Consider the following 19,632-nt stretch of genomic DNA (forward strand, 5'->3'; position numbering starts at 1 on the left):
GTGTAGCCAAGGCTTTAGCCAGAAGTCAGACCTCAGACATCAGAAGACAGCCTCAGATGCGAAGTCTTATGTTTGCAGTTAGTGTGACCAGTGCTTTAACTGTAAATCACTACTACTCACACACCAGAGGACACAGAATAGAAGCTCTGTGTGTCCAGGGAGAATGGGCAAGATTTCGGGAAAAAGGCACACTTCATTATACATCAGAAAATAGATTTTTTGGGGGGGAGGAGGGAAGCATTATGTGGGCAGAGAGAATGTGAGGTACTTTAGCGATAAGTTATGCCGCCTCCTGCTCCAGAAGACACACTCAGGGAGAGGAGCTGTGTGGGCAGGGTCTGTGGGCGGAACTTTATTCCAGTGTCCCTCCTCAACTGACTTAAGAGGACAAAATTTTGTTACCACAAATCACTACTTCACCCACCTCTGATGGGGTTTCAGGAGAAGTCTCCTGATCCCTGTGCTCTGTATGAGGGTGAAGGTGTCAGTAGTAACTAACTAGACAAATGTTTCCACATTCTGTAACCAAATGAAATAGAAAATTAGAAGGCTTTACTTAAGTAATCTAAGAATGATTGACTTGTTTTATTTTCATACACCAGCTCTTTCCCATGCTTTGTTGTCCTTTTATTGTAATGAAGTTTTTCTTTAATAAACCATAACTCAGGCTGTTACTCATTTGTCCTGAAAGGTACATGGAATTCAAATTCACAGTCCAGGTTTCTTTTGATTTTATTATTGTACGTTAAGTGAAAGTTTACAATTCAAGTTAGTCTCTCATACAAAAATTTATACGCACATTGTTATGTGACCCTAATTACTCTTCCTGTACTGTGACAGCACACTCCTCCTTTCTACCCCTGATTTCCCGTGTCCATTCAACCAGCTCCTGACCCTCTCTGCCTTCTCATCTCACCTCTGGACAGAAGCTGCCCATTTAGTTTCATGTATCTCCTTGAGCTTAGAAGCACACTCTTCACGAGTATCATTTTATGTCCCATAGTCCAGTCTAATCTTTGTCTGAAGAGTTGGCCTCGGGAATGGTTTTAGTTCTGGGTTGACAGAGAGTCCAGGGGCCATGCCTTCTGGGGTTCCTCTAGTCTCAGACCATTAAGTCTGGTTTTCTTACTAGAAGTTGAGTTCTGTACCCCGATTTTCTCCTGCTCCATCAGGGACTCTCTGTTGTGTTCCCTGTCAGGGCAGTCATTGGTGGTAGCTGGGTACCATCTAGTTCTTCTGGTCTCAGGATGATGCAATCTCTGGTTTATGTGGCCCTTTCTGTGTCTTGGGCTAATACTTGTGTCTTTGGTGTTCTTCATTCACCGTTACTCCGGGTGGGCTGGGACCAGTTGATGCATCTTAGATGGCCGCTCACCAGCTTTTAAGACCCCAGATGCCACTTACCAAAGTAGGATGTAGAACATTTTCTTAATAAACTTTGTTAGGCCAGTTGACCTCGATGTCCCCTGAAAGCAGGGCCCCAAGATCCCCGCCACTGCCACTCTATCTCTCGAAGTGTTTGGTTGTGTTCAGGAAACTTCTTAGCTTTGGTTTAGTCCAATTGTGCTGGCTTCCCCTGTAGTGTGTGCTGTCCTTCCCTTCACCTAAGATAATTCTTGTCTACTATCTAGTTAGTGAATAACCCTCACCCTCCCTCCCCACCCTCGTAACCATCAAAGAATGTTTTCTTCTGTGTTTAAACCTTTTCTTGAGTTCTTATAATAGTGGTCTTATACAATATTTGTCCTTCTGTGACTAAATACACTCAGCATAATGCCCTCCAGATTTATCCATGTTATGTTTCATAGATTAATTGTTGTTTTTTATGGTTGTGTAATATTCCACACAATCCAAGTTTCTTGAATGAATTCAACCCTTAAGAAAAAGTAAGTCCTAGATACATTTATCGGAGAATCTGATCCTTTGCATGGGGAGAGGAGTGATCTAGGTTTTGGAGACAGATGCCAGGTGATGGAAGGGAATGTCCCACATCTCCAGGGGCTGGATTACTGCTTCTCTTAGCTCATCACTTTTCTCTGTGACTACCTTCCTCTGTTGGCTTCTGTGAAAGCCCTGTTCCTGGTTTTCCTTTGTTCTTTCTAGTCTCTGTTCAGGTCTGCTGAAACTTTCTCCACCCATCAAAGTATTGCTGTTCCTTAATGCTCAGTTCCCAGTCTTAGCTCCAGGGTCCTTTAATTGCCCACTCTCTGTTGCCTTGAAATTGGCTTTCTAGGGCCTTCCAGATTCCAGGGTCAGATCCTTTAACGGTGCCCAAACCGTTCTCCAGTCTTGTTGCTTTGGGCCTCTTGACTACTCCCTATGTCACATCAACAATGATAGGTCTGAAGGCCCCTAAGCACATTTCTAATACCAGGTGTAAGGTCCTTTAGCCATGTCCCCTCAGCCCTCTAATCCTAGGTCCCAGTCCTGCTAGTGACACTCCCACATCATTCTGATAACTGGTCTGAGACAACCTAGCCATACCACCTCCATTGGTTTTCATTCTAAGGACCTGACCCTTTAGCCACACACCTCTCTAATGCTCCTCCTTTGGAGCCCAGATTGCCCAGTTTTTGACAACTCTACATCTCCTGGCTCTAACTGCTGTGTCCTGGGGCAGTAGCTATTCACTAGAGAGGGTTTGCCTAGGTTCCAGCAAAGTTGATTCCCAGTTGAAATTTGCCAGGTCCACAGAATGGATATCAGACTTTGGGAGTCATAAAAAGCATAGAGTGTTCTTTTCCATGCCCATCAAAGCAGGGCATGGAAAAAGGTCAGAGGAATCACAGGCCTCACAACCTGTACCCACTTTCCCTCACTTTGAAGTCAGCTTTCCAGAGAATCCTAAGTCTGCTCAGGTGTGGGAAAAGGGAGTGCCTGGGAATGTGGACCCCCTTCCTTTGCCACATTTTCGCTAAAGTCCCTTTGTCAGAACTCCCCCCATAACACCAACACTCTTGTTTCCAGTCAGAACTGGAAGCCACAGGAAAAGTGTATATGAATATGTAATCTCTAGGTGGGTTCAGGAGGGAGGATTCCAGATAACCCAAGGCCCCTTCCCTACCATTTCAGAAAGAAATGCAGTCAAGAAAACCAGCACCTTCCTTGGGAAAATGGTGGAAATAAAGAGAAAACAGTGCAGACTTTCCTTACTGAAATCCCCCATAACTTGTAGCAAACTCAGCCATGCCCAGGGAATGGACTGTTAGTCCTAGCCTAGCAGAGGGAAGGGGCAAAGGGGTCATCTTTCCAGACCTGGTAAGGGGCTTCCCCAGACTACCGCTGGATTACTCCTTTGTCTCGCAGAAGGTCTGTTGGAATCAAATCCCCACCGCTCCATCCCAGAGGGAGGCAGAAGTGAAGTGTGCTGAGGTCTCCTGCAGAGGAAAGAGGGAGGGAGTGGAAGGGTTATCGAAAGGGAAGTGCAAATGCCCTGCTCCCCCAGACTTTGGCTTTGTTGCCCAGGGAGGATGAACATAAGTTTTTGTGTTTGGAGCCAATGGCTTATTTCTGACATTAGGTCAGTGGTCTCAAACTCAAATGCCTGCAGAGTCCAGACAAGTCTTATTAATGAGGGGACCAAACCCAGATTGGGGGTGAGGGGTAGTGTGGAGAGTCAGGAAGATAACATGCAAGTCACTTCATGACATCCTTACTGGCCTTACCGTTTGACCCCACTCCAAAAAGTCTGAGCCCCACCCTTTTTTGGCATTTTCATTTAATTGTCCAAAAGCTTCGCCCTTTCTTTGAGCTGTGACCTTGAATTTGGAACCCTTCATGATTCCTTACCTTCAGTTTTGGAATTATCTTTTTAATGTTGATTTTTGCTGAGTTTTCTGAAAGGTGGTAGTGGATTATGAAAAATGAATGTCAATTTTAGTATGGAAATCTTTGACCCGGTAATTGTGATAGTATGGAAACCAGCTGGTCATCAGCTTCCACCTTTTCCCTACTCTCCACTTCCTTTGGGAACTAGAAGGCTATTTTTTGACTGGGAGAAAGAGAGCTTACTTTTATGAATTTTAGTGGTACTTAGAATAGTTTTTGTCTTAGCTGCGTCTCTTTTGTGATCTGACAAAAGAGCTTATAGAAATGCTACTACTTGGGTAGCAAAGTGGACATCTTGTGTGATGCATCTTTGTGAAAGCCAATACAGAGAGGATGCAGGTGGGGGACACTCAAGATGCCTGGCAATCTGACAGCACCTAATTGTGAAGTTAGGTACAGTGATTCACAACAGACTCAAGCATACCAACAACCATGAAGATAGCGTGCAGGACAGAGCACCATTTCATTCTGTTATATATAAGGTCACCATGAGTCAGAACCGACTCAATAGCAACTAACAACAACCATTTCTACTCAACATGTATTTCTTATATACCCAACATGAGCACATTTAAGTTTTTTTAAACTTTTTTTCTAAAAGAAAACAGATTCTCAGCAAACATGAGTGTCTATCATAGCGTGATCTTTTTCCATTAGTAAGTTATCATGTTATGCTTTTTATTTCTTCTTTCCAATATGCATAATATGTAGGATAAAATCTATGTTGTCATGTAATCATTGTGTAAAAATTTTTTATCCATCCATGTTCCGTATTCTTTAATAATAATTGAGGGAATTGTATTGGCAAATACCAAACACTCACCTGCCCTTTAATTAAAGAGAAGTTTTAGAAAGGTTGAAAATGACATTCTGGAATCCAGTATAAATGAAACAAGATACCTACTGTTCATCCACCAGTGTTCTAAAAAAAAAAAAAAACAAAACACGTTCCTTCTCTGAGTCTTGGGGGCAACAGCAGAGGATTGGAAAAACTCATGAAGATGCAGACCACAAGAACCAGTCCCAGCTTACCTTGCTCAGCTGTCCAAGGCAGAGCTGACTCAGCAGAACGCTCACTGCTGCTGGTCATCAGTTTCCACCTTTTCCCTACTCTCCACTTCCTTCAGGAGCTAGATGGCTATTTTTTGATTGGGAGAAAGAGAGGTTACTTTTATGAATTCTAATGCTACTTAGAAGAGTTTTTGCCTTAGCTGCTTCTCCTTTGTGTCTGTTCTAATAACCTAGGGTAAAAGTAGCAGGGCCCACACCTTCTAACTCTAGTGAACAGTGCTACTAAAAGAGGCTTACTTGTCTCTTGAGAGAGGAGCCCAGCCTGTAACAATCTTAGAGAGTAAATTAATGTTGCGAGATTGGAGGTTTGCCTGCCTAAACTTAGAAACATGAGATTTTCTGCTGAATATATTGGTACAGGAATTGTATGGGAGTTGAAGACATGCCTTGAGGAATATGAGAGGAGACTTATGAGAATGAAAGGTGAGGTTTGAACAACATGGAGAGACTAGGATAAATTTGGGAAGTCAGAAGTGTTGCAATTGTCCAGGCAAAATTTGTACCTGAACTCTAGTAATAGCAGTGTGGACTGAAACAGAAGATAAAGAGTTTGTAGGGTTTGCCTTAAAAGCGGTTGGTGGTTGACTGGATGTAGAAGATAGGGGGAGAATTTAAGAGGACTCTCACGAACACAGCTCTCCAACAGTAGAATGTGGCAGAAACAATGCTACATCACTTCTGAACCTAGGCCTCATGAGACCCTGCAGCTTCTGTTCTTGCTGGCCTGAGACCATAGTGTGAAAAAGCCTGGGCTGGCCACCTGGAGAGGTAGGTTCAGCTGATAACCAGCACCTCCAGACACGTGAGTGAGGCCACATGGATTATGCAGTGCTAATCTCTGCCAAATAAGCACAAGAATGATCCCAAGTGAGAACAACAGAAGACTTCCCTGGTCAACCCACAAAACAATGCATTGTATTTTAAGCCAATAAATTTAGGGGGTGGGGTGGGTTGCTACTCAGCAAAAGATAACTGAGACAATTTTGTAGTAGTGGTTAACGTTTGTTGATTGCTTACCCCATGCCAGTCCTAGCACTTGGCTTCTTAATTGCATTCTCTCATTTCATCCTCTCAATAACCTTTTCAAGGTTGTACTATTACTTTACAGATGAGGAGTCTGAGGTACAGAAATGTTAACGAATACACCTAAGGTTACCCAGTGAGTAAGTAGAGGAGTGAGTGCTAAAGCCCATGCTTTAACCACTGTGGTATTATTTTTTTCTATAAGCCTCATTCCTTTGTCCCAGACTATAATGCAATCCATCATTTTAACTTTCTACCTCCTAAATAGCCACCATTTGACTAATTCTCGTTCATTCATTAGGATTTGCTGCTGCCTGCTATGGGCCAGAAACTGTACTAGGGACTGGGAGTGTAGCAGTGAATCACAGCGGAATCCTCTTACCTGCAAGTTAAGCCACACACACACGCACACACACACACCACCAGAAAAAATGTCAAAAGCTTTCAGTGCCAAGATAGGGATCCCTGAGTTATTATCAACAGTGGTTTTACCGAATACTTACTACTGTCAGGCAATATTTTAAACACTTAGCATCCATTCTCATATCCTCACACCACGTCAAACAGGCATGTACTGTTGTCCTGTTTCTGTCAGCCTATAGAGGAAGAGACTGAGGCTCAGAGAGATGAATAATCTTGGCCAAGGTTGCACAGCCAATAAGTGGCAGAGCCAGAACTGGCTCCTCACCCGTGCTCCTGCCGCCAAGTTGCCCTGCCTCCTAATACATCATGCATGCATTCAAAAATATTTATTCAGCACCTATTAAGGCCAGGCACTGTTCCCTTCTGGAAACCCATTGCCGTCCAGTCGATTCCGACTCATAGTGACCCTATAGGACAGAGTAGAACTGCCCCATAGGGTTTCTAAGGCTGTAATCTTTACAGAAGCAGACTGCCGCATCTTTCTCCCACAAAAGGCTGGTGGGCTGGAACTGCTGACCTTTTGGTTAGCAGCCGAGCACTTAACCATTGTGCCATCGTTGCCTCCTGGAACTTATGTTCTAGTGAGAAAGACAGACAAGAAACCAAATGAATAAATTAACAATGTAACATTAGAGAGAGAAGTGATATGGGAAAAAAAGTAAAGCAGGGTAGGGGGACTGAGAGTGATGGGTACACTTTTGGCTAGACGGACAGGGAAAGCTTCTCTGAGGAGTTGTATGTGAGCAGAGACCTGAAGGTAGTAAAGGCTCCAGTCGTATGAATATCTGGGAAGGCAGCAGGGAGGTTAGAGATGGGGGTAAAGCCCTGGGGTGGGAGCTGTCCTTGCTGGGTTTGAGGAACGGCAGGGAGACCAGCGTAGCTGTAGCATGATGAATGAGGGGAAAAGTTGATAGAGATGAAGTCGCAGAAGGAGGCAGCAGCCCAACCACGCAGGGCTGGGTTTTATTCCATGTGTGCTGGGAAGTCATTGCAAGGTGGGGAGCAGGGCAGTGACAACAGCTGACATAATCCCAGAACATTATAAAAGGTTCCCTCTGGCTACTATGAGAGCAAAAGTGGAAGCAGAGACCAGCTGGGGGCTTGTTCAGTGACCCAAGAGACAGACAGTGGTGGCCAGGACCAGGGTGGTAGCAGTGGAGCAGGTTAGAACAGTTTCCAGACCATTAGAAAGTAGGGTCCAGAGGAATTGCTGATGGATTGATTTTGAGATGGGAAAGAAACAGAGGAATCAAGAATGCTGCCAATTTGGCATTTTGTTTTTTAACCTGACTTAACTGCTGAATGCTGGTGTTGACCTCTTCCAAGATTGGGAACACTGGCGGAGAAGTTGTTGGGGGAGGAAGAGTGAATAGAATCAAGAATTCTGTTTTCAGCACATTAAATTTAATATAACTATTAGACATCCATGGAGCGCTGGTGGTGCAGTGGTTAAGAGTTCAGCCGCTAACCAAAAGGTTGGCAGTTCAAATCCACCAGCTGCTCCTTGGAAACCCTATGGGGCAGTTCTCCTCTGTCCTGTAGGGTCGCTATGAGTTAGAACTGACTCAATGGCAATGGGTTTGGTTTGGTTGGTTTATTAGACATCCATGGAGCCCTAGTGGCACAGTGGTTAAGAGTTTAGCTGCTAACCAAAAGGTTGGCGGTTCAAAGCCATCCAGCGGCTCCATGGAAGAAAGACCTGGCAGTGTGCTCCTGTAAAGATTACAGCCTAGAAAACCCTATGGGGTAGTTCTACTCTGTCACATGGGGTCACTATGAATTGAAATTGACTCAGCAACACAGAACAACAATGTTGAACATCCATGTCAAATAGGCTGCTGGTTATAAAAGATTAAAAGTTAAATAGAGAAACCAGGTTTAGAGAAATAAAAATTGGAAGTTCTCAGCATATAGGTAGTATTTTAAAGTTATGAGATTGGATAAGATTAATTTATTCATTTAACATATTTATTGAGTTCTTATTTTGTGCTAAGCATTGTTCTAGGCACTGCAGCTGTGTGCAATACACAAAATCCTTACCCTTGTGGAGTTTACATTCTATTGGGGGAGGGGAGTAATAAAATGACAAAAATATGTAGTGTTTCCCATTGCGTGGAGTCAATTGTGACTCCTAGTGACCCTATAGGACAGAGAAGAACTGCCCCATGGTTTCCAAGACTGTAATCTTTACGGAAGCAGATGGCCACATCTTTCTCCTGTGGAGTGCCACCGGGGCTCTTTATGTAGTGTTCAGATGACAAATGCTAAGCAGAAAAATAAAGCAGGGGTAGGGGCTAGGGTGTGTGGGAAGTTTGCATTTTAACAGGATGTCCTCGCTCAGATGTTATTTGAGCTTAAGCCTTGAAGGAGGTGAGGTCGTGAGCCGTGCACAGGGATGGATTACTCAATAAGCAAGGTAAGCATGTGCTTAGGGCATCAACAAAAGAGGGCACCAGTTGTCCAAAGCAAAGACCCATAGAGGCCAAGCAGACAGGACACAAGGAAAAGCAAGCGCTGTGGTGGAAGGGAACTGGCAAGGCACTGAATGAAATTGATAGCATTTTATAGATTTTGTATATGATAACAATTATATTTTCCTTTTCATTTGGAACCAATCAGTTCACATTCAGTTCTCTATTGCTGATCACATAAGAACATGCTAGCAGCACTATAATCACAAGACTTGTGACATATCTCATCCTGTGCAAAGAGAACTAAAACATCTTCAGATCGAGCATACCCTTGTATTTATATCATGCTCTTTGCGATTACTCTCACTCTCGTTGGGTATCAGCAATACTCCAATAAACTGTTAAGATGCAGCATGAAAGGACAGAAGGTGAGTTTGTAAGTTTTTAAGTATTATTTCAAGACAAAAATCATTTGTGAAGATCTGCGAAGGGCCTACCAACAAACATCCTGCGACAAATGAATAAAATTATTTCTGACGGCTTTGTAAGTACTATTTCTTTGGACTATCTCAGACCTGAAAAACAAAATTACATGTTCCAAATAAATTTTTTTTACTTACTAATTTTCAAATATAAATTTTTGTGTTAACATCCAAATTCAAATGTAAATTTTGTAAGTTTTACTTTTTAAATAAATTTTATTTAGTTTCAATTATTCAAATTTATTTGCTACAGTAGAACCAAATTTAAAAAGTGACATAATTAAAAAAATTTTTTTATTGTGTTTTTGGTGAACGTTTACACAGGAAACTAAGTTCTCATTTAACAATTTCTATACATATTGTTCAGTGACATTGGTTACATTTTTCATATCAGCATTCTTCTTATTTCTATTCTGGTTGTTCTGTTAATCTAGCTTCCCTTTCTCCCCTTGCTTTCGCATCTTTGGTCTAGGGTAAATATTTACTATTTGGTTTCATTTAGATAATTATTTTGAGGAGCATAGTACTCATGGATGATATTTATTTTAAGGGCCAATCTGTCATTTGACTGTGAGGTGACTTCTGGGAATGGTTTGAGTTCTAAGATTAAAGAGTATCTCAGGCCAGTAGTCTCGAGGGTTCATCTAGTCTTTACTGGTCCAGTAAGTCTGGCCTTTGTTTTTGAAAGCAATTTGAGTTTTGTTCTACATTTTTCTCCCATCCTGTCTGGGGCCATCTATTGAGTCTCTGGTCAGAATGGTCAGTAGCGGCAGCCAGCCCCCATCTAGTTCTTCTGGTCTCAAAGTAGGTGGTGGTGTTTGTATAGACTGGTGGTTCTGTAGACTAGTTTCTTCTTTGAGTCTTTGGTTTCCTTCTTTCTTTTTTGCTCACAAGCTTTTAGGATCAGATGCTACTCACCGAACTAGGATGTAGAACATTGAAGTGACATAATTTTATATCCAGGTAAAATTAAATGGCAACAACTAAGTGGGGCGCAAAAATAAAGGCTTGCAGAAGATAAAAAGAAAAAGATTTGTGAGTTACTAAAGACAATGCCAAGATTAACTTCCTTTTGAAAACCTAATGAATCAGAAGAGACTTCTTCCATTGAATGCTCATGTTTGATGGGTGCAAATCGTGGTATTGGTACCACTAGTGGTGAGATTACTAATAGCAATACGAGTATAACAGAATTTGGTCCAAATTCTGCATGCATTCCTTGCTGTAGTAAAAAATTAATAATAGATCACTTTCCATGGTTTCAATTTGCATGGCCATTTTTATGAGCCCACACCTACCAAGCAAGGTGAAGTCTGCTCATTTTTAGTACGTTAGATAGTAATAGTGCTATGACAAACATTAATCAGATTAAGAGGAATTGAAATGCTGGGTGAGAGGGGGAATTGATACTTTACATAGGGTGGTTTACAGAAGGTGTCTTTATTTAATAAAGTGACATTTAAGCAGAGACTTGAAAGAAGGGAGGGAGTGAGCCAGGCTGATATGTCTGAGAAGAAGCAGAGGAAAGATATGATCTGACTCACGTTCCCTAAGAATCATTCTGGCTTCTTTAGGAGCAAAGACTGAAAGAAGGAAGACAGAGGGTAGCAGTGATCCAGGAAGGTATGTTGGTGGCTGGGACTAGGGAGTAGTGGTGGAGGTGAGGTGTCCAGATGATGGATGTAACTCACTGGTGTGCTGGAATCGGCTTATACTGGTTCATGACAGTTGATTGTTAGAAGTTCAGAGATTTTTCGGTCCGGTTGCTAAACTGTTAGTAGCTTGAAGTTGGCCATGGTGGGAACGTTTATACCACAGAAATTGGCAAATACTACACATCAGGATTTTTCTTTTTCTTTTGGACAGTCAATTGTTAAACATTTATAGGTCTGCATATAAGTCTGCTGCCAATTGCATATAAGCATTTTGAATGTAGAATTGAGTATGGAGTATAAAAAGCTCTTGGACGGTCACAGCATGTGCACTGTGAGCAACAGGGTAGGGGAGGATGCCGGATGATACAAGAACTAGTGTTCCCATTAAGGGTGGGGGGCGGGGGGACTTCTTCTAGGTTTGAGTAGGGCACTTGGGCAGAGAGAGGGAAAAGAGAATAATTTTTCTTTTTTAAACAGAGTTAGGGTTCCATTTATCTTCAGGAGGCAAGGCTGGGGAGTCAGGGGTCAGCAGGAATCCAAAAGGCCAGAAGAATTCTTGACTTCACAGACTTGAGTATGTGGTTTATGGCTGAGTCGCTAGGGAAGTGGAGTGAGTCAGTCCTCAGAACCAGTTCCCAAGACCTGGCCTTAGAGCAACCAAGGACTGTGAGAAGGGACAGCAGAAGGGTATGGGCAGGCAGGTGTCCAGAGCAAGAAGGCACATGGATCAGAGTCTGAGGAAGCTTCCATCTGGCACCTTCCCTCAGGCTAGGCCTTCAGGGAAGGAAGGAAGTAGCTGTGGGGAAACAGGTCCACATTTAATTATCTGCTCATTATTAAGAAATGTTTCCTGAGTGCCTACTGTGTCCCTGAGCCTGCTCTCCCCCTGAGGTGATTGTTGTGAGGGGGATAGAAAGCCCCCGGGTTAGGACTGCTTCCATCTTCATCTTTCTCCCTGAATCCTGACTCCTCATCCCTAGTCCTGTCTACTAAGTCACGTTGAGTGTTGGTAGGACATTCCTCACAGCAGCCGATCCAGGGGTTCTCAACATTACTCTATCATGTGGATCCCTTTGGCCCCATGGAGCCTAGTTTTCAAATAATCTGGAGATGGTCTCCAAGGGAACCACCCATTCAGTTGCCCCTCACTTAGCCTCCATCTGCCATTTCCTTCATGGAACTTTTAGAACCATGAGGATGCCCTTTGAAAATCTTTGGCCTAGCCCACTTCTGACAGGACCCTCACATGCTTCCTGGGAGCTGGGGAACCTCTTAGAGTGTTCCTGGCAACTCCTGAGGGGATTGGGAAAGGAGTGTCACCTCTCTTAACTCCAGGTGGGTCCTGATACTGTGTGAAACGTGGGACCTCCTGGGCTGGCCCTCCCTGCTGACCTTGCCCCATGGGGACTGACGTTGGCCTCACCTCCCTCCCGGAAGCCCGAGCTTCTTCCACAACTTACTGTCAGGCCCTCTGCTTCCTGTAGACATAGATGGCAGAGACACCAACCACAAGCAGTGCCTTGAGGCCTAGGAGGAGGCATGGAGTTGATGGCTGTTGGCCTGGAAGTCAACAGGCAGGAGGTACCATTAGAGGAGGCACACAGGAGTCCATCCCAGGGCTTCTACTTACTCCCTCTGAGGCTCCCTGTGCCCATTGATGCTCTGAAGCCTTTGAACCTATGCCCTGCCTGTCTTCATCCTCACTTACTTTCTCAGTGGCCAAGATAATCCTCCCTGACAGAAGGGGTGAGGAGAATATGTACTCAGAGGCATATAAAAGTGACATCCGCTTTACTTACATGATCCTCATGACCCTGTGGGGCAGATATTATTATCCCCAGTCTGATGAGGAAACTGAGGCTCAGAGAGTTTAGGCAGGATCACAAGATTAATGGTATTCAATTCTAGGGATGTCCATCACTGTGACCACTTAGGATGGCCCCTGAGTCATTCTTTTTGGAGCCAAGACAAGTCCAGCCTCTCAGGGTCATGGGAATGAATGTCAACACTGCAGGCAAGGGAGTGAGCACAGGTTTCACTGGGAGAGTTTCAAGGCTTTGCACCAAGGAGCTGAGGGAGGTCTCAGGGCAGCCTGACCTAATGAAACCTGCTGGCTGGAAACACCCTGGTAAGTCAAGAAAATAAAATGTTATGCCTGGGAGGGGCCTCATACACGATCTAATCCACCTGGCCCCAGAGCAGATGCCGCCTGAACTCCTGTTGGATCTTGGTAAGCACACTTTTGGATTCTTTGCATTTTTACTGTGAATGGTTTTTGCTTTTAAAATTAAATAGTAAAATATATTTTTTTAAATAAATAAGGTAATGCTGGTGCCTCTTTAAGGAAAGAGTGGAGACGTCCATTTGTTGCTGCTGGGGTATTGGAGGCCACAAGTCCCAGGTGAGTCACTCTCTGGATCTTTCTCAGCTGAAGACAGCTGCATTGCCCAAAATCACACCTCCTTCTAGGGGGCAACCAAATCTAACGACTAGCTGAATTGGAGTGTACAGACTCAGCCCCGTGCCCTAATTCAAAATGACTGTAAAAACCATCCTAGCTCTACAGCCCTCTGTGGCTGAGGTATTTTGTTGTTTAACTGCAATTGTGGTTCAGTTACAGTTCAATATCCTCCACCCCCAGTTCTTCTTCCTTCACTCGCTCATGCGTATTGATCCTGATGGCACTCCCCAGTGAGCTTCCTGCATTCTTGTACCCATTTTGGAGTCTGTTTCCCAGAGAAACTGACCTATCAGAATTGGTCTGGGAGTGGTCTGGAAAGCAGACTCTAAAATGCAAATATAAAATTGGATCACTCATGTTGTGATTGAATTATGTCCCCCTCAAAATATATGTTGAAGTCCTAGGCCACAGTACTTGTGCATGTGATGTTATATGGAAAGAGAGTCTTTGCAGATGTAATTAAGTTAAGATGAGGTCATACTGGATTAGGGTGGGCCCTAAATCCAATGACTGGTGTCCTCATACAGAGAGTGAGATTCAGAGATTCAGACCCACAGAAGGTCATGTGATGACGGAGGCAGAAATTGCAGTGATTCAACTACAATCCAAGGAATGCCAAGGATTGCTGGTGACCACCGGAAGCTAAGAAAAGGCAAGGAAGGATTCTGCCCTAGAGCCTTCAGAGGGAACATGGCCTTGCCAACAGCTTGATTTCAGACTTCTAGCCTCCAGAATTGTGAGAGAATAAATTTCTGTTGTTTTAAGCCACCTAGTTGGTGACAATTTGTTACTGCAGCCCTAGGAATCTAATACAACCCGTTAGCTGGCTTGCAATGAAGACTCCATTATTGACAGTAAGAGGACCCTGGGTTGGTGCTGTTATTAAAACTTTCACCAGTAGTGAGTGGGATGGTATATACCAGAAGAAGGAAATACCCCAACATCAGGCATTTGAAGACTAGCTGGGAAATGGTAATTATAAGGACTATGGAATTGGGCGGCTGTAGCCAGGGGTTCAATCCTTTGGAGAAAGATAATCAAAAGTTGAGAGTGATTAATCACCACTTAAAGACAAAGCATGAAAGCTAGAGGACTTCTTAACATAGTAGATTCGTATCTTCTGGAACCAGAGAGCAGAAAACCCTGAGGATTAGGCCCAGGACAGAATTATAAGAGCAGCAGAGCTACAGAGGAGGTTGAATTCATTCTCAATTTCAATGGGCCTGATATGCTAAGGAGAGGACCCTGATTGGGAAGTAGTGGGGCCCTGAGAGGAGTCCTTGAGTGTCACAAATAGTTAAGCATTAGGCTACTAATTGAAAGATTGGTGCATTGAGTCTACCCTGAGGGACATCAGAAGAAAGGCCTGGCCATCTGCTTCCAAAAGTCACAGCCATGAAAACCCTATGGAGCACATTTCTACTTTTCATTACATAGGGTCACCAGGAGTCAGAATTGTCTTGACAGCAACTAATTTGGTTTTGGTTGTTTTTGGTCTCTGAAATGCAGGTAGGAACATACGGGCCAGTGCACTGAAAAATCTTCAACTCACTTCTGAATTACTAAGGACAGTAGTGGCAGTATAACTGCTTATCTCCAAAAATATGCTTCCTAAACCATAAGAAAAAAATAAGAAAGGATAAATAAATTCTACATGAAAACAAGGCTCTCAGTATTACTTGAGAGAATGCCAAAACTGCAAAGTAACTTTGAGTAAAAGGAGAAAAACGAGTAAATCCTAGTGCACAGTCTCTTATGCTTCCATGTGTAGGTTTTGAAGATGATGACCAGCCAGAGAGGAAACCTTGTTCTAATTGGCACAAATTTACTGTATAGGCTGGATTCAGGGATTCAGATTTACTCTGGTTAGTTTAGGACAATCACCTGGTCTAATGCCAAGACGTCTTCAACAACATCCCGTATTACTCCTTGAGTCCAGTTTCCTGTCTATAGAACTCCAAACCAACAGGGTGGTTGAAGCAAGAAAGGAGACCGTAGATAAACTGAAATATGCATTTTTCTCTGTTCTAATAAGTTCCTTTAGCTATTCTGGTAGTGCCCATGATACAATTTCTGTTCTCATTTTTCAAAAACAAATCTTTATTTTGCCTTCATTATTGAGGTTATTTTCTTGGATACAGAATTCTACATTTATAAGTTTTGTGTGTGTGTGTGTGTCCTTTAGCACTTTAGTGTAGCTTTTCCATTAACTTCTGCCCTCCTTTTTCCAATGAGAAGTCATGCGTCATTTGTATTTTTCTCTTCTATGTCATGTCTCTCTGTGTGTGTCGCTGCATAAAGATATTCTCCTAATCTCTCATTTTCAGCAGTTTCATTATAATGTCTCTAAGTTGTGCTGGAGTTCACTGCGCTTCTTAAATTTATAGAGTAATTTCATTTACTAAATTTGAGACGTCAGGAAGCATCAAAAGCAGATGGAAGGAATACACAGAGTCACTGTACCAAAAACAGTTTGTTGATGTTCGGCCATTTCAGGAGGTAGCATGATCAAGAACCGATGGTATCAAAAGAAGAAGTCCAAGCTGCACTGAAGGCATTGGTGAAAAACAAGGCTCTGGGCCTTGACCGAATATCAACTGAGTGAGATGCTTCAGCAAACGAATGCAGCACTGGAGGCGCTCACTCGTCTATGCCAGTAAATTTGGAAGACAGCTACCTGGCCAACCAACTGGACGAGATCTGTATTTGTGCCCATTGCAAAGAAAGGTGATCCGACAGAATGCAGAAATTATTGAACAATATCATTAATATCACAAGTAAAATTTTGCTGAAGATCAGTCAAAAGCACTTGCAGCAGTACATCGATAGGGGACTGCCAGAAATTCAAGCCAGATCCAGAAGACGTGGAACAAGGGATATCATGGCTGATGTCAGATGGATCTTGACTGAAAGCAGAAAATACCAGAAAGATGTTTTCCTGTGTTTCATTGACTATGCAAAGGCATTTGATTGTGTGGATCATAACAAATTATGGATAAAATTGTGAAGAATGGGAATTCCAGAACACTTAATGGTGCTCATGCAGAACCTGTACATACACCAGGAGGCAGTTGTTCGAATAGAGCAAGAGGGTACTGCATGGTTTAAAGTCAAGAAATGTGTGCGTCAGGGTTGCATCCTTTCACCATATTTATTCAATCTGTATGCTAAGAAAATAATCCAAGAAGCTGGACTATATGAAGAATGATGTGGCATCAGGAATGATGGAAGACTTATAAACCACCTGCAATATACAGATGACACAACCTTGGTTGCTGAAACTAAAGAGGACTTGAAGCACTTACTGATGAAGATCAAAGTCTACAGCTTTCAGTATGGATGACATCTCAACGTAAAGAAAACAAAAATCCTCACAACTGGACCAAGAAGCAATGTCATGATAAATGGAGAAAAGATAGACGTTGTCAAGGATTTCGTTTTACTTGGTTCCACAATCAACACCCATGGAAGCAGCAGTCAGAAAATCACACTATGTATTGCATTGAAAATCTGCTGCAAAAGACCTCTTTAAAGGGTTGAAAAGCAAAAAATGTCACTTTGAAGACTAAGGTGCACCTGACCCAAGCCATGCTGTTTTTGGTTGCTTCATATGCATGCAAAAGCTGGACAATGAATAAGGAAGACCAAAGAAGAATTGATGCCTTTGAATTATAGTTTTGGTGAAGAATATTGAAAATACCATGGATTGCCAGAAGAGCGAACAAGTCTGTCTTGGAAGAAATACAGTTAAAGTGCTCCTTGGAAGTGAGGATGGCGAGACTTTGTCTCAGGTACTTTGGACTTGTTATCAGGAGGGACCAGTCCCTGGGGATGGGCATCAAGCATGGTAAAGTAGAGGGCCAGCGAAAAAGAGGAAGACCCTTGACGAGATAAATTGACACAGTGGCTGCAACAATGGACTCAAACCTAGCAATGATTGTGAGGATGGCGTAGGACTGGGCAGTGTTACGTTTTGTTGTGCATAGGGTTGCTATGAGTCGGAACTGATTCAACAGCACCTGATAACAACAAAAATTTGAGAAATTTTCAGCCATTATTTCTTCAGATAACTTTTTGCCCCCGTTTGTCGCTCCTCTTATTTTCCCACAGGTACCTGGGTTCCTTATTTTTAATCTTTTTCCTCTCTGCTTTTCAGGTTAGGTAATTTCTATTAATCTATGTTATCAGTACCAGTTGCTGTTGAATTGATTCTGACTCATGATGACCCCATCTATGTCAGAGCAGAACTGTGCTCAATAGCTGTTTTTTAGAAGTAGTTTGCCAGGCCTTTCTTCCTAGACACATCTGGGTGGACTCAAACTGCCAACCTTTTTGTTAACAGCTGAGCATTTCAATTGTTTGCACCACTCAGGGGGTACCTTAGCCTTGCTAATTCTTTTTTAAAATTGTGCTTTAGATGAAAGTTTACAGCTCAAGTTAATTTCTCATACAAAAATTTATACACATATTGTTATGTGACACTAGTTGTAATCCCTGCAATGTGTCAGCACACTCCCCCTTTCCACCCCGGGTTTCTTATGTCCATCCAACCATCTCCTGTCCCTTTCTGTCTTCTCATCCTGCACATTTGATCTCATGTATCTGCTTGAACCAAGAAGCACACTCTTCACGAGTATTATTTTATGTTTTGTGGTCCAGTCTAATATTTGTCTGAAGAGTGGGCTTTGGGACTGGTTTCAGTTCTGGGTTAACAGAGCATCCAGGGGCCATGGCTTTGAGGGTTCCTTCAGTCTCAGTCAGACCATTAAGTCTGGTCTTTTTACGTGAATTTGAGTTCTGTACCACACTTTTCTCCTGCTCCATCAGGGACTGTCTGTTGTGTTCCCTGTCAGGGCAGTCATTGGTGGTAGCCAGGCACCATCTAGTTCTTCTGGTCTCAGGCTGATGGAGTCTCTGGTTTATGTGGTCCTTTTTTCTCTTGGGCTAGTATTTTCCTTGTGTCTTTGGTGTTCTTCATTCTCCTTTGCTCCAGGTGGGTTGGGACCAATTGATGCATCTTAGATGGCCGCTCACAAGCTTTTAAGACCCCAGACACCACTCACCAAAGTGGGGCACAGAACATTTTCTTAATAAACTTTGTTATGCCAATTGACATAGATGTCCCCGGAAACCATGGTCCCCAGACCCCAGCCCCTGCTACTCTGTCCCTCGAAGTGTTTGTGTTCAGGAAATTCCTTAGCTTTTGGTTTGGTCCAGTTGTGCTGACTTCCCCTGTGTTGTTGTGTGTTGTGTGTTGTCCTTCCCTTCACCTAAGATGATTCTTATCTACCATCTAGTTAGTGAATTCCCCTCTCCCTCCCTCCCCATCCTTGTAACCATCAAAGAATGTTTTCTTCTGTGTTTAACCCTTTCCTTGAGTTCTTATATTAGTGGTCTCATACAAAGTTGTCCTTTTGCCACTGACTAATTTCACTCAGCATAATGCCTTCCAGATTTATTCATGTTATGTTTTTGCATTCATTACTGTTCTTTATCATTGCATAGTATTCCATTGTGTGTATGTACCATAATTTGTTTATCCATTTGTCTGTTGATGGGCACCTAAGTTGTTTCCACCTTTTTGCTATTGTGAACAGTGCTGCAGTGAACATGGGTGTGCATATATCTATTCATGTGATGGCTCTTATTTCTCTAGGATGTATTCCAAGGAGCGGGATTGCTGGATCGTCTGGTACTTCTATTTCTAGCTTTTTAAGGAAGCACTAAATTGATTTCCAAAGTGGTTGTACCATTTTACATTCCCACTGGCACTGTATAAATGTTCCAGTCTGTCTACAACCTCTCCAAATTTTATTGTTTTGTATTTTTTGGATTGGTGCTCGCTTTGTTGGGGTGAGATGGTATCTCGTTGTAGTTTTGATTTGCATTTCTCTAATGGCTAATGATGGTGAGCATTTCCTCATGTCTCTGTTAGCCATCTGAATGTCTTCTTTGGTGAAGTGACTGTTCAAATCCTTTGCCCATTTTTTAATTGGATTATTTGTCTTTTTGTGGTTGAGGTATTGCAGTATCTTGTAGATTTTAGAGATTAGACCCTGATCAGATATGTTGTAGGCTGTCTTTTTACTCTTTTGGTGAAGTCTTTTGATGAGCATAAGTGTTTGATTTTTAGGAGCTCCCAGTTACCTCGTTTCTCTTCTGATGTTTGTGCATTGTTAGTTACATTTTGTATTCTGTTTTTGCCATGTATTAGGGCTCCTAGCATTGTCCCTATTTTTTCTTCCATGATCTTTATTGTTTTAGATTTTATATTTAAG

Source organism: Trichechus manatus, unplaced genomic scaffold (assembly GCF_000243295.1).
Source record: "Trichechus manatus latirostris isolate Lorelei unplaced genomic scaffold, TriManLat1.0 scaffold00008, whole genome shotgun sequence".
Taxonomy (NCBI): Eukaryota; Metazoa; Chordata; class Mammalia; order Sirenia; family Trichechidae; genus Trichechus; species Trichechus manatus.